The sequence below is a fragment of the Vidua chalybeata genome (assembly GCF_026979565.1).
Source record: "Vidua chalybeata isolate OUT-0048 chromosome W unlocalized genomic scaffold, bVidCha1 merged haplotype SUPER_W_unloc_1, whole genome shotgun sequence".
Classification (NCBI taxonomy): Eukaryota; Metazoa; Chordata; class Aves; order Passeriformes; family Viduidae; genus Vidua; species Vidua chalybeata.
In genome coordinates, this window is record NW_026530320.1 from 2,377,201 (window position 1) to 2,391,804 (window position 14,604).

The window sequence follows — 14,604 nt, forward strand, 5'->3', positions numbered from 1 at the left end:
TCATAATCTGCAAATTTGTTACCTGCTTCCAGGAGGGTGTTACCTTTAGAGTGCCTTTGGCAATGTATAATTGTCACTTGCAATGGGAGTTTTATTGCCTCGAGGAGCCTGAGGATTTCGGTTGCATATTTGGCAATCTTCTTTTGTGCAGTCAGGAGTTCTCTTTTCTTCCATATAGCTCCATGGGCATGAAAAATTCCATAAGCATATTTGGAATCAGTCCAAACATTAACATTTTTTTCCTTTTGCCAGTTCTAATGCTCGAGTGAGGGCTATCAGCTCAGCCTTTTGTGCTGAGGTTCCTTCTGGTAATGATGCCTTGTGAAGGCTGACCTAGAACAGAGACTAGCTGGAGCTAAAAAATAAAGTAGGTATTTATTAGAAGGCCTCAATGGATACACCTTGGGCAGCACAAGACCCCAGCCAGGGCTACACCCAAGATGAACCCAAAATAGTCACAAAATGGGCGACTGGTCACAGGGTCTCACACTTTTATAAGTTTTGGTTCATTAGTATATTGGAGTTAATTGTCCAATTATAGCTTTAGCTTATGAAGTCCCATCCTTCTTGTTTTTCTCTCTTCAGTCCACCGTTGTTTGTGCTCTTGGGCCTGACATTTGGATCAGTTGTCTTTGGTCCCCAGCTAGAGAAGAAATTGTTTTGTCTACCTACTCTGTGAAGAGAGCTTACTATCCCCTAATATGAAGCTCAGACCTACACACTAAAATAGTACAGAATCCAAAAAAATATAAGGAGTGAACTCTGTTTTTCACACTGGCCATATTATAGCAGGAAAGGACTTTTCTTTTTTTTTTTTTTTTTGCTCCTGCTTGTGTCTGCCCAAGAGGTTTCAAAACTGATCTGGTAGTTGCTGCATAGGCTGGGCCAGTGGGTGGTGGAGGTGGTGCTGGTGACCTCTCCCACTCTGAACCCTATTTTTCTATGACTCCAACACACTCCACACAGGGCTGGGATGGAAACGCCTCCAGAAATGAACTGATGCTGAGAACAACTGCCAGCTTCAGTTTGTTGTCCTGAGAATGTGACATGGCAACACTGGAAGCATCCCCATCTGCCAGCAGCTTTTGCGGAAATGTCATTTCAGACATCCCCATCTCTAAGAAGGCTGAAACCAGACTGTTTTTCCACTGGGCCTTCGCTTTCTCCTGATGAGTGCCACTTGGTTTAAGACAATTTAAAGGGTGAACACGCCAAAATGAGTTACCTCCCCTTTTAGTTTTAACCACTCTCTTTCACCAATAAGGAGAGACAAAGGTGAGAAGATATAAGAGAAAAAATAACAGTTTACTAAAAAATGAAGCAGCAACAACCAAGATAACAGTAATAATCACTAGACACAAAGGTTCTGAATCCCATGGACTCCCTGGGAACAAAGAAAAACAAGATGACAGAGAAGCCTCTCCCCCAATATGGAGGCCTCAATAGATGACCGAGTGGCCCAGGGGACAAAGATAAGATGGCAGTGAAGCCCCCTTCTTCCTACCACATGATGGAAAGAGACAACAAAGGAAAGAAAATGCCCCAACACAGTAACTGAACCTCTACGATTACAAAACTCCCTTTTCCCCCAAACACTCAGTGGGGAACAAGGACAAAACAAAAGAAACCTGGAAAACGATTCCTGTCCAAAACCAGTCAAATACTGCCAAGCCATTGCTCCACACCACCTGACAGGGGCTTTTCTGGTGGCAGCAGCTCTGTCCACAGTGGCAGCTGCAACTGGGGCAGAGGCTGGAACTTGTAGAGAGGGAGGTAGAGTGCTGGCATAGTTGTCCTGAGTGGCAGCAGCAAAAAAAAAGTCCAAAGAAGATGTCCTCCTTGGCTCTTTAGAGGAAGTTGCCCCCAGCAACTGTGGCCAAAAAGGTGTTATGAAATTATCCAAAGCTCAGAGATAAACAAAGAAAGGCTTCTGTCTCCCACTGCTTTGACTCAGAGAACCTGCCCCAGTCAACATTCTTGGCAGCCCAGTGAGAATACAAGAGAACTCTGTGTGCCTGTTCCTCGCCTCTGAAAGGGACCTCCTGAACTCCCTGCCTCCATGAATCTGGGGTAAAACACTCTGGTTCTGCTTCCAGTCCCCAGTTTCTAAAGGGATATTAACACAAACTACACAGATTGATGCAAAGGAAAAATGGAATATGATACACATTTTTTGTATCACCCAGGACGGTTTGTCTGATGAACACTTGTTCTGTGCTCCCTTTGCACCTAGGGCAAGTCTATTCCTGCTTGCCTAAAAGTTCTTGGCACTAATATAACAGGTGTGAGAAACGATGCTCACTTTTAAAATTTCAAAGGTTTATTAAACCTTAACAAAAATACAACAAAGGACTGAATAAGGAAAAATTACAGCGCTAGGAGTCTCCGTGACTACCAGCCACGTGCTCATTTTAAAAACGGATGCTATGCCTTTTATACCCTTAGCTACTCCCAAAGTTTTGTCAGTTAACTTCTTCTCTGCCATCCATTGGTGGTGATTACTTCCTTACATCTTGATTGGAGGTCAGGTGTTGTCATGTTGCGCCTCCTAGTAACAAGTTGGCCCTCCCCAAATGCCCTGACTACCAAGGCTATTACAAGGGGGAAAAGAAAGAAGTCTATGAGAGGACATATTACAGTAATATCACTATACATTTACAAAACTTCTCTTAACATACACATAATATCCATCTCTTAATTGTGAGAGCCAACTATTACATTATTCATCTATAACACAGGTCACGCTCTTCACTCTGGAAGTCATTGGTGCAATTGCTCGTGTTTTAGTCAGGATGGGGCTTGACATGTGAATGTCCAAGCTCTTCACAGCTAAGGCACAAAAAAGTAATCAAAAAAGACTGCTGAGAAGTCTCTGGCCCTGGAGTTTGCTGTCCATGCTGGACCAATGTCGTAGCAGGTGTCCCCAGCCAGGTAATAATTAGCATTGACTCCATGATTCCAGAAGGCTAATCAATCGCTTTATTATACTATACTTATTAAGAAACTCATCGCCCTTGCAGACAGTCCGATACAATTTTTCCTAATTGGTCCTTGAGTCCAAACACCATCACCATTGGCCAATTAAGAAATCCCCCTTTGGTAAACAAATCTCCATAACACATTCCACATGTTCACAACAACAGGTGCAGCAAGTGAAGATAAGAATTGTTTATCATTCTTTTCTCTGATCTTCTCACAGCCTTCCCCAGGACAATGCCTGGGAAAGTTGTGCCTGTTGCTCTCTGTGGCCACAGAGAGCTGCTGCCACAGACCAAGAGATGGATTTTCCTGAATTGCTGCAAAAAAACCCAGCATCACCAGCAGTTTCTGAGCTTACTGAGAATCACGAGTTTATTTATTGCTGGAAAGTGGCCTTGAGAAGGATTTCTACTGCTGACTGCTGAGTTTGTTAGGGTTTTGGGTTTTTTGCTTGGTTGGATAGAAGATCCAAGGATTTGACCTTAGACTCCCCTCTTCAGCAAGATACCAAGCACTGAGCAAAGTCATCCCCACAGACTTGCATGGGACGCCATGTTGTTCTGTGGGTTTCTTAATCTCTCCCCACCAAAAGTTCTAAGAACTGAATGCTGTCCCAGACAACCAGACCTGCCTGTGTTTGAGAGACTCTCCATCAGGAGCCCATGTTTGCATATCCTCTGATGAATTAGTACTTTCCCGTTCCTTTGGCCTCAGTGGGAACTGCATTATAACCTTTTCTGTGATGTATCCCCTGGCCCTGTTCACATACCTGATAAGACAAGCAGAGAGAGCTTCAGGTTCTTTAAGAGATATCCACTAAATGTATGAACTAGCCTAAAAGGATTTGGAAGGCTGTACAAGTCTTAAGTTTCATGTGCTGAATTTTCATCTTTTTGGCATATCTGTCTGTCTTGGGGGGTGGCTCATAATTATAAGGTATCCCATGATCATTTGCGGCCCAAAATTGTCATTGTATCTTTAAGTTTTCACAGCTGGGAATTTTGTGTGTGTAGGGGGAGAAGTGTTTGCCTTGATGTGCACGAAAAACACTGCTGAGACAACCCTTCTAGCCCCTTGTGGTGTGTGGAGTCAGAGAGAAGAGGCAGTCACAGCCTGCTTGGGATGATGTGTGCGTTCTCACCTGTCGTGGCAGGAAGAGTTTTGGAGGCACCACGCTGAAGAGAAGCTGCCCCCCCTAAGCTCCAGCTGAGACACCCACTTTCGACTACCTCTACCTCTATGAAAGCAAGTTAATCTCTGTGAGTTTTTTCCCAGCCCCTGAATCTGGAGGCATCCCGTCAAGAGATAAGGGTCCAAGATGCTCTGGTCCAAGCCATCATTAGACTTCCTTCTGCTGTGGGATCAGGGATTCAGCAGTGTGGTTTCCATGGCAGTTTTTGTGGGCTTGGCTACAGGATTTCCTTGCACTGCCTTCTCAGGACTGCAATCCCTGCCCATCTTCCCAGCATGTTCCAGCTGTCCTGGGTGGTGCCAAAGACCAGTCACTGCTTGAGTAAGTGCCTGGGGGAGTTTCCCCTTCCTCCCCTCTCTCCGAACTGCCATCACTATCTGGGGAGGTTCCAAGCTCACATTGGAGCACCTCCTACTGGCCGTGAGTGAACCATTGCATTGTTCCTGCCTTGCCTGAGCCCACTAGTGTCCCCTGCTTGCTGTGAGGGAGTAATTACAGCCTTCACCTCACCAGAGCTGTCTGCGCCCCCTGCCAGTTGTGCTCATAACTACACCAAAGGGGAAAACCTAGTGCTTAGCAGGTGGGAAAATTCTGTTATTGTTTTGTTGTTTGTTCTGTCTTGTTATATATAAATTTTTCTAGTAAGGAACTGTTATTCCTTTTCATATATTTTTGCCTGGAAGCCTTGTAATTTCAAAGTTACAATAATTTGGAGGAAGGTGTCATCTTTCCATTCCAGGAAGGCTCCCACCTTCCTTGGCAGACATTTGTCTTTTAAACCAAGACATTGTCCCTTGTCTTAATACCCTTTGCCAAAAATCATTATTCATCTAAAATGCTTTAATTTCCTCAAGGTTGTGTAATCAATATTGCCAGATGCTACTGATTTGCAGAGAAAACTCTACAACTTGTAAAAGTTTTGAAGTATGTATGTATCTTTATTCAGCACCGGGCACATGCAGGATCACTCCTCAAAGAACATGCGCACCTCCTGAGTCTAGACCCCCCTTTTTCCCCTAACTTGTTGCATATGCATTAAGTTTCGCAGTAGGTCTATGCATATTCATTTACTAGCCCTGCTGTGCATTAAAATTAGTCTTTATCAGTCCTTTCACAGAGAACTCTTTGGTCTCAGTCCTTGCCCAGAGAACTCTTTGGTCATCTGTCTGTCTCCCTGGTATCTTGGCAGCTCCAGTTTTGGTTTGCTTCTCATTTCAAGGTCCAAGGGGCCCCTCTTATCTCACTCCAGCTTGGAAGCACACATTCTTTACACCTTGTTTGGGTCAGTTTTGCATTCTCTTGTCTACAGGCTTTTGCAAGCACAATAAGTTAACAGACTAAACAAGTTAAAACAGCACACTTCATCTATGCAAAATTGATTTCTACCCCAAGTTAATTTCTAACCCCATGTCTCACTACAGGGACTAATAGTGGATAATAGCTTCTGGGACTGTGCTAAAGTCCATGGGTTCACTAATGAAATAAGGTCTGATTTGGTATAAATAAGGACTTTGCCCTGGATTTGCCAAGATGAAATGTATGATGTCTACGTACAATTGCTTTAAGTGATCTCTGGATTGTATTGATCATGGATCATTTTGTTGTGTGGCCTTGTTGAAGGCACAAGACCAAGGAAGCAATGCCAGACACTAGACTTATCACCAGACACATCACTAGACAGCAAAGCCCGTGTAACTTCCACTCACTAAATTAACTTCTATTGTTCTTCATGGCATTGATGACAAAAGATGCACATCTCCAGGGAATGAGCTCTCCACTGCATGAAGCTCTACCCATCCAGATGATGTTGTAATTTCCATGGTAACTAAAGTACCTCAAAGGCAAAAGAACAGATGGAGACTGGAAAAAAAAATAATCTAAGGACCAAAAGTGAACATATACAGTGCAAGAAAAAATATTAAGCTGTGGGTAGCTGTTAGGTTTATTATCACTTGCAAAAGGAAACCTTCATAAACTCAGTCGTGCCTCTGTGGTAAGGAGTAGCACAATCAAATCAGCTGTGTGACAACACCAATCTCACAGCAGCCCATATTCCCTCTGCTTTTCCCTTACACAAATTTAAAAAAATAATTGTCCTTACTCCCTTACTGATTTATTTTGGTTTAAGGACAACAGCAGCCAGAACCAGCAGAAAGAATGTCGTATGCTTGACTGCCCATTGCACGTCTTCAAGATCAAAGTCTCCAGGAGGGAGCAAGGAGTATGTGGTTGTGTGTCCCCAATACAGGCTGAAGTATTGCCATGGTTTAGTTGAGGTGTTAGGGAAGGGGTTGGACTCGATGATCTTGAAGGTCTCTTCCAACCTTGTGATTCTGTGATTCTCTGATCTAAGGGGAGCAAAACTGCACATATAAAATGAATCATGATTTTAAAGGGTTAAGATTTTAGCTGAGGGTTAGAACCAATTCATATTGAAGTTAGATACACCAACGATAGGTTAATGATTATTAGATGCTTAAGCTAAAGCTAAGTGTTATATTATGCACTCATTTGTAGAACCAAGTTGAGCAAGTGAACCATTATAGGAACATATTGAAACCAGTAGAACAATGCCCAGCATCTGGACTCTATGTCAATCCATCACGAAGCAGGGGGCCTTGGATCATGCCAGAGGGTCACAGAGACCTGACAAAGACCTTCCTGACTTCATCTCTGGGACCACTGACCCAATTCGAGACCACCGACCCATTTCAAGAGAAGAATTGCACATGCGTGAAGGACTAATAACCTCATTTTAATACAAAGTGGGGATGGGAGGTGCTGGGGTTATGCATATGTATTATTTTGGGAAATAAATAGAAGGCAAAAATCCTCGTGTGGTGTGGTCACGCATTTCGAGGACGACCGCCCCGTGCCACCTGCTGGCATAGCAAACATATCACTTTCTAACTTTGACTAGTTAGAGAGTCTTAGTCTGTGATTTTCAGTTTTAACGATTCACAACCCGTAGCCCACTATATCCCACTCATGTGTACTCTGGCTCCCGTACTTTGGATTTAGGTGCAACATTATATGAATATCTCGGTTTGAGACAAGTTAGGAGGAAATATCCCGAAAGTAACGTGTCCTCTGGAAAAGGCAGGTTTTGGCAGTCCCTCCCCCACCAGTTCGAAAGGAATTTCTTGGAGGAAAGTGAAAAAAAAAATGTTTATTTAACAAGCAGAGTGCTTGCAGGCACAGGGGAAAAAAAAGAATAACTTCTAATATTTAAGCCTTCTCGCTGAGGAGAAAACTGGTGGATTTTAGAGTCCTGCTTGGCTTCTCTTGAGTTCTGGAGCAGAGATACAATGTCCTGGGGCCTCCCTGCCAGCTCCTGGCATTGGTCTAGTGTTCAGACCGGAGCAAAGCTGAACAGTCTCAGAAGAAGAAGCCACAGTCCTGGGAAAAACTTCTTGCCTCAGCTAACGAAAAGAAGCTAGCTAAAAGCAAAAGAATTTAACTCACCCTCTCTCTGCTGAGAAAAAAATGAGAGAGCCAGTGGAGGAGTATCTGTGTTTGAACACAGACTGCTGAAAGAATTCCCCCGGCTTTCCCCCTTCTCCCGAACCTAGCTTAAAGTTACAGGACCCATGTCTAGGCATAAAGTAGATGATGAGGGATACAGTATCATAAAGTCACCCCAAGACAATAAAAGACATGCTGGCAACTCCTCAGTAATTTGGAGCATCTTTGAAATTGGGTTAATAGTTATGACACAGTCTTTGCTTGACTTCCTCTGGAATTATGGGATTGTTGTCAGTCAGAAGGGAAACTTGCAATTTACATAGGACAATTTGTTCTATGTCAGCCTTCTAGTACTCTGAGCAAGGCAAGTGTAATTTGGGAACAGCCGTGATGAAGAGAAAAAAAAGAAAAATCTTATAATTTTAGCTTGCTCTCAATAGAAGTTTTCTGCTCTATATTATATAATTTATTTGAGATGCAGAGTTTTGTCAAAGTGGAAAAGGTAAAAATTTATCCTGTTACCTAAACTCTGCAGCTTAACCTGGACAGAGCTGGTGTAAACTTCATGGTGAGGAAAACTCATGTGTGAGCTGGGTGAGAAGAGCCTAGGGAGTGAGGAATGTGAATTCAAGCCCAAGGCTCTGATTGTGATCCCATGTAAATAATTTTTCTTTCTTTTTAATGTCTCACCTCCTTGTCTGTAAGATAGGAGCACTGGAGTCCTTTAGAGCCCTGCAGATTGTGAGTATAAATGTTTTTCAAGGAGACTATGAGCTGCTCAGATCCTGCTATAAGCAAGGGGCAAATTAGCATCTATGGTAGCTGCATTTTCAGACAACTTTTTATTGATGGTGACTTTTTACCACCCATGCTGTTAGTCTGCATTTCACTCCTAATGAACAACAGGACTGCACAAGTCTCTCATAATCACACATGCTGCTGCATGAGCACAGTGTTGTGCAACTGGAGGAAGAAATGCTTCATCAGTTGATACTTTAAAACATAACCAAAAGAAAAAAGAAAAAAACATGTGAAAAATGCCAATCACTTGTTTTAAAATTTTAAAAGTTTAATAGTAATAAATTAGTTATAAAAACAGTAACAAAAATTAGAGCAATAAGAATTTGGTCAATCAGAGATAGGACAATAAAGGACAATAAAAAGCAAAGAATTACGGATGTCCGGATGCTCTTGCGCACTAAGCCACGAAAAGCATGCCTTGTGAACAAAGGATTAACCCTTAAAAGCAATAGCTTGTTGCATATTCATATATCTCATACATGATGCATAAATTCTTTGCAAACTAGGGGTTTTTCTGGTTTTTGTTAACTTTTTCCCCTTAATCCTGGTGGCTCCTTAAAGACAGAGAGGAGGTGGAAGGATGTTTGTCTTTTCCGATAAGGAGGCAGTAACTCTTGCTGTTATCTCTGTGCAAAGAATTTCTTGATTATCTCATCTGTTCCTTGTTCTGGCTACAAAAAGGTATCTTACATCACATGGCTTCTATTTCAATATTATGCTATAGACTAAAACTATATTTAACATACTACTTTAAATGATTAATACAATATTACTAAAAAAGGATTAATACAATACTACTTTCAAACATAACACATAGTATTCATTTTAATATTTGTGAAGAGCCAATCATATAATATGCATTTTTTCACAATCCTCCCTCTTACTTTTTATAAATCATTTGGCTTGAGCAATATTCATTATTTGCTTATTTTTTTCATATATCAATTTCGCTTCTTTGAGGGGATCTTCTATATTGTTTTGTTTCTTTAACACCATGATCCTTTGTGCTGTTTGAGATGTAGTCAACTTTTGGTCCATGGGCATGGTCACTACTTGCATGCCTTGGACTACACTGGTGATGAGTCAAATGAAACAGGGGATCAAACAAGGAAGAAATATTAGACTAGCTATAGAGCATAAAAGGAAGAAGCCGAACTTCTTCCACCATTCTACTCCTGTGGGAATCCAGGGCATCCCTCTGGCTGCCCTGGAAGGTCTGGAACCCTGGCAGGGGGTCAGGAGCCCCCCTGTACAGAGCCCCGAGAGACACTGTCTCTGATCTCTGTCCATGGAAAAGAGTTTTCAATCTTACAGGATGAATTACAAGCTCTGAGTGTTTGATATAAGTAGTAATTAGTGTGGCACAGGTGTAAAAGTAGAATTTTAGGATTCTAGATAAGGGGTTCAAAGGGGGCAAGATGGAGGAAATTGGGCGTGCCTTGTCCTTTTTCTTCTTCTTCATGCCCTCCATGTTTCACTGTACTGTTGGGATTTTTCTATTGCTTTAGACTGGGGACACACTGTTCAACATAAGTGATAGATATTAGCACATTATTGTAAATATAGCACATGTAGTTTCTAGTATATAATGTTTGTAACATCCCACTGAGGGGCAGAGCCCCGCATACTGTCCTGCAAGACAGACCTGCTGCAGGTCAGAGAAAACATGTTATAGATAAGCAAGAATAAGCAACCTTGAAAACAGACCAATTGTGACTTCTTCTTTGGCAGCGGGGCTGAAGGACAGAGACTTTCTACAATCTCGGGATCATTTTAAATATCACAGATTCAGACATACTCCCAATACGTTATCCCACCAGCTAGTATTTAGCATTGATTCCCATTTTTGAACTGGAACATGGACGATTTTTCTGATATCATTGACTATATCCAGAACAGCATCCCCATTGTCATCTATTTTTAAACAGCAGTCTGACGTATTGATTTTTTCACAAACACCCCCTTCTTCAGCTAACAAATAGTCTGAAGCCAACCTATTCTGATACACAGCAGCTCTTGTTTGGGTTTGTTGCCTTGATATTAATTCCATTCCCTGACCAGTTTTGTTCGTTATTATCTCTACAGCTGCTTGGAGTCTTATAATACGATTTAACATATAAATTGGAGTTCGATATCCCCAACTTCCATCTTGTGCCCAGGTGGCTGGCCCATATGTTTCCAGTATGCGTTCAGGGGGCCATTCCTCATCTTCCCATTTTTGGAATCCTCCAATCAAATCTTTTTTTATTTCTCTTTAAGTTCTCATAAACTGGGATCCCTAATTTATCTCCATCAGGTCCTGGTGAAAGAAAAAATCCTGTCTGTATGATTCCCAGAGTACAGTTCCCTTTCCACTGAGAGGGGAATTTTGGGTATGATCTTTTTCCACATATCCAAAATAGGCCATCTGGAGCTTTCCAATAATCATTTTTCTGTTGATCTATATTCTCCCAAAATTTGGAGATTTCTGGGATGCCAAAGTAAGGATTCTTGTCTGTATCATTACATTGAAAAAGTGTAATTTCATTATTATACCTACAATTTCCTTTTTTTATTTTTTCCTGGGTCCAGTACAGGGTTGGTTCCTCTGGGATCCACCACATAGAATGCCCATTACTAACCTTATATCTTTTACAAGCAGTTTTTCATACTTCCCGAAGAAACTTTTTCCCAGTGCGCCAGAGGCATTCTTCCCTTATCACTATTGAACTTAAAATCCACCCTTCTGGTCGGTTTTCTCCACTTATACTTGTTTGGCTCCACTTAAGCAGTTCAATTTGGCCTAAGCTGCTGCCTTTTCATGGCCATTCTTCTGACATTAAAGCCCCTCCACAGACCCAACAATTGGTTATGTTAAGCTCCCTACTTATTCTTTCCCCCAATTCTACAAAGTGATTTTTACCCATCCTTGAGATATCTGTTTCTTTTTCTAATTGCTGTTCAAGTTTCATATACAAATCATCAAGTAAGATTGGCACAGGTTTAGGTGGTTGTGCTGGCTTAGCCTTTTTGTTTATCAATTGCTCTTTTACCAAATCTGGTGCTTTATTCCCAATAGTGTGTGTGAAACAAATCCCTCTCTCCCCTTTTGGGCATTCACTTCCCATCCTGATACCACTTGTTCTTAAATTCTCCGCAATCCAGTACTTTTTCCCATTGTGCATGCAATTGCCTAATTTGGATGGGTTATAACAGTGACTGTTGACATGAGTCTAAGAAATAAAAAGGGAACCTTGGTGTCTTTCCATATACAGCTTTCGGTATCACCTGTGGCATGGCTTTGTCGATATCCCAATGGGGAAAATACAAAAAATGAGTGACAGAAGAAGAAATGACAGAGGTCCAGTATGGCTTATACTCCCACCTCCCATGCCTATGGGGTTGCAACCCACAGCAGGCGTATTCGATCTTCTTTGTGGCGAATACAGAGGCCAATCTGGTCTTGCCCTCTATCACCTTATCACTTTCTGTTAGCTAATGTCCAGGCAAATCGTTTTTGACACTCCTTAACTGTGGTTTCCCACCGTTCCTCAGGTATCTCCCATTCAAAAGGCACTAATAATTCCCATCCACAAAACAAAGTTATTATTTCAGTTGCTTCGAGTTCAACCAGGATAGGGGATCTGTTTGGTACTCTACACTTCCTACAATGAGGGTGTCGATTGTGTGAACTACAATACCAATTTTTCCCACAATTCAAACACTTACATTTAACCCAACTAGCATGTCCAGTATTTGGGTGAATCAAGCAGGGTATATTATGTTGCACTGATTGAGGTTGTAATTCACCCTCCTCTTTGTATAAATCACAGGCTAAGGCCAGAATATGCGGGCCACCCTGGACCGAGTCCCACAGGGTGACCCCCAGTTGGCTGGTCAACGGGTGCCTGGATAACATAATTAAAATCCCCACCAGGAAGATGGAAGGACTCTTGAGCTGCTGGAATCCAAGCAGGTTTATTGAGGATTGATCGAAGGAGTAGGGAGGCAGTAATAGGAGCAGGGAGACAACCACACTCAGGAAAAGCAGATTCCGAGAGCCCCGGGGAAGGAGGGGCCAGAGTATATAACTGGGGAAGGAAGGAATGCCTAGGGTACAAATGATCCAATGGGAAGAGGGTGTAAGGGAGAAGCAGGGATGGGTTAACATAAACTGGGCCAATGAGGGAAAAAGGAAGGAGTGGTTTACAAAGGGAGACATTAGAAACAACGAGAATGGGGAACTTTCCAGAACTTGGGGAGATGGCAACCACAAACTGACAGGTGATGGGCATGTGCTCATTTGTGTTGGGGGGCAGAGGACTCTGGGGAAATTCCTTATCCTAAATGACTGTAGTTTCCCATGGCATTCCCACACTGTCTTCCACACGGGCACATCCCACATCTCCTCCTTGTCTGTTTATTAAATAAACGTCCCCCAAGGTTTTCACAAGGGTCTTTTTGAAGAGAGTTAGAGCAATGGAAACAATAAAAATTATAAGTACAATCCAGAGCAGTCGTCTTAGGATGGAGGCCACCCAGCTAGGAACACCCCATTGTGTAAGTATCTTATTTATTGCATCCACAGCCTGGTTTTCAGTCTTAAGCTCTTGTATTTGATTGGAGTCTCTTGATGTTGGCTTGTATGGAGGTGCTTCTCGAGGAAAGGTTAAAACAACACAGTCCTTCAAAGTCTTCACAGCTATGGCCATGGGCGAGAAACAGGAAGTCAATGGCTGCTCTATTTTGTAAGGTGGCGTGTGTGGCAAGCACATTTCTCTCTCTCTCAGGATTTTTTATTGAGGTGCACAGAGAGAAATGAAAGAGAAAACAATTTCTATTTCTGCTCCTTGTTTTTCTCTTGTGGAATGTGTTTGGAGAATTGTTTACCCAGAGTGAGCGCTTGGTTGGATCATGGTGGATTGTTTGGGCCTGACAGCCAATCGGATCCACCTGTGTCTGGGCTCTGGAGGACAGGGTCACGAGTTGTGAGTTAGTTAGATATGATAGTTAGAGAAAGTAGCATGTAGTATTTAGTATCCTCTTTTATATAGCATATTAATGTCTTATAATTATAATAAAGCAATCATTCAGCCTTCTGAAATGGAGTTAGACATCATCATTCTTCCCATTGGGTTCGCCGACATCTACAACAGGCGTGTCTGGTGGTCTCTTCATCCGCCAAAAGATCTGACAGTGCGGCAGACGTGGCGTTGGCCTGCTTACTAAGCCAGCACCCAAGGTGAGAAAGCTCACTGAGGGCCTTTGCTGCTGCATACCATGGTAGGAAAATAGACACAGCAACGCTCTTTGACTTACTCCAATCATAAATTTGGGAATCACAATTTGGGTCAAATTTGGTATAGGATCTCTTTTTGCGGGCCAAATGTTTTTCCTTTTTCCAGTCAATAATTTGGGTTTTGTTGGGTGTCAGGGTAGTAAGCTTGCCAAGGCTACAGGGTCCCCCTTTAATCTTGGATGGGATCCCTGGCCACACTCTGTCGCCACAGATAAGAAACACTCCCCTAGGGAGCACCCTGGGATATGGAGAGGACTCGGACCATGTTAGGCTGGTGTAATTGCACCAGTCGGTCATGTATTTTTTGTCATTCGGTGGCACATTTTTCCTGATTATCTCTTGAGGTTCAGCAGTATCAATTCCATGCCCATCTTGTTTGATTGACTTATAGAAAAATTGAACGCAGAAGGCAGCTTTTGTGGACCCCAGTAAGTCCAATTCCTGGGGCTCCTGTGGTGCATGTGGGAGGGTCTTTGTCCACCAATCCCAAGAGTCTACCGGGTTAGGTTTCTTACCCGTGTATGGGTAGTCTTTTTTTGACAGAGGGATTCCCACCAGGCATGTCAAGAGTGGGTTTCCCATCCTGCCCATGGCCATGCAAAAATTGTCTTGCTTGAGGGACTTTGCTAGTGTTATCCAAACGTTCTTCTTCGGCTGTGGGACAAGCCATGTGTCGGCCATCTGGAGACACAGTAAGATGAAAAGTGTGGTGGCAGCGATCTGGACACTGTGGGGTGCCTTAAGTGTTGTCTGGGTAGGTGTCAGCAGGGTGGCCATCACTGCTCTGGGTGTGTTCTAGTACGATAACAAAAGAAAGCATTTGTAAGTAAAATTCTGTTTGGTTCCCTTCCCTCCTTTCTCCCCCTTTGTTAAACTTAATAGAATTAAA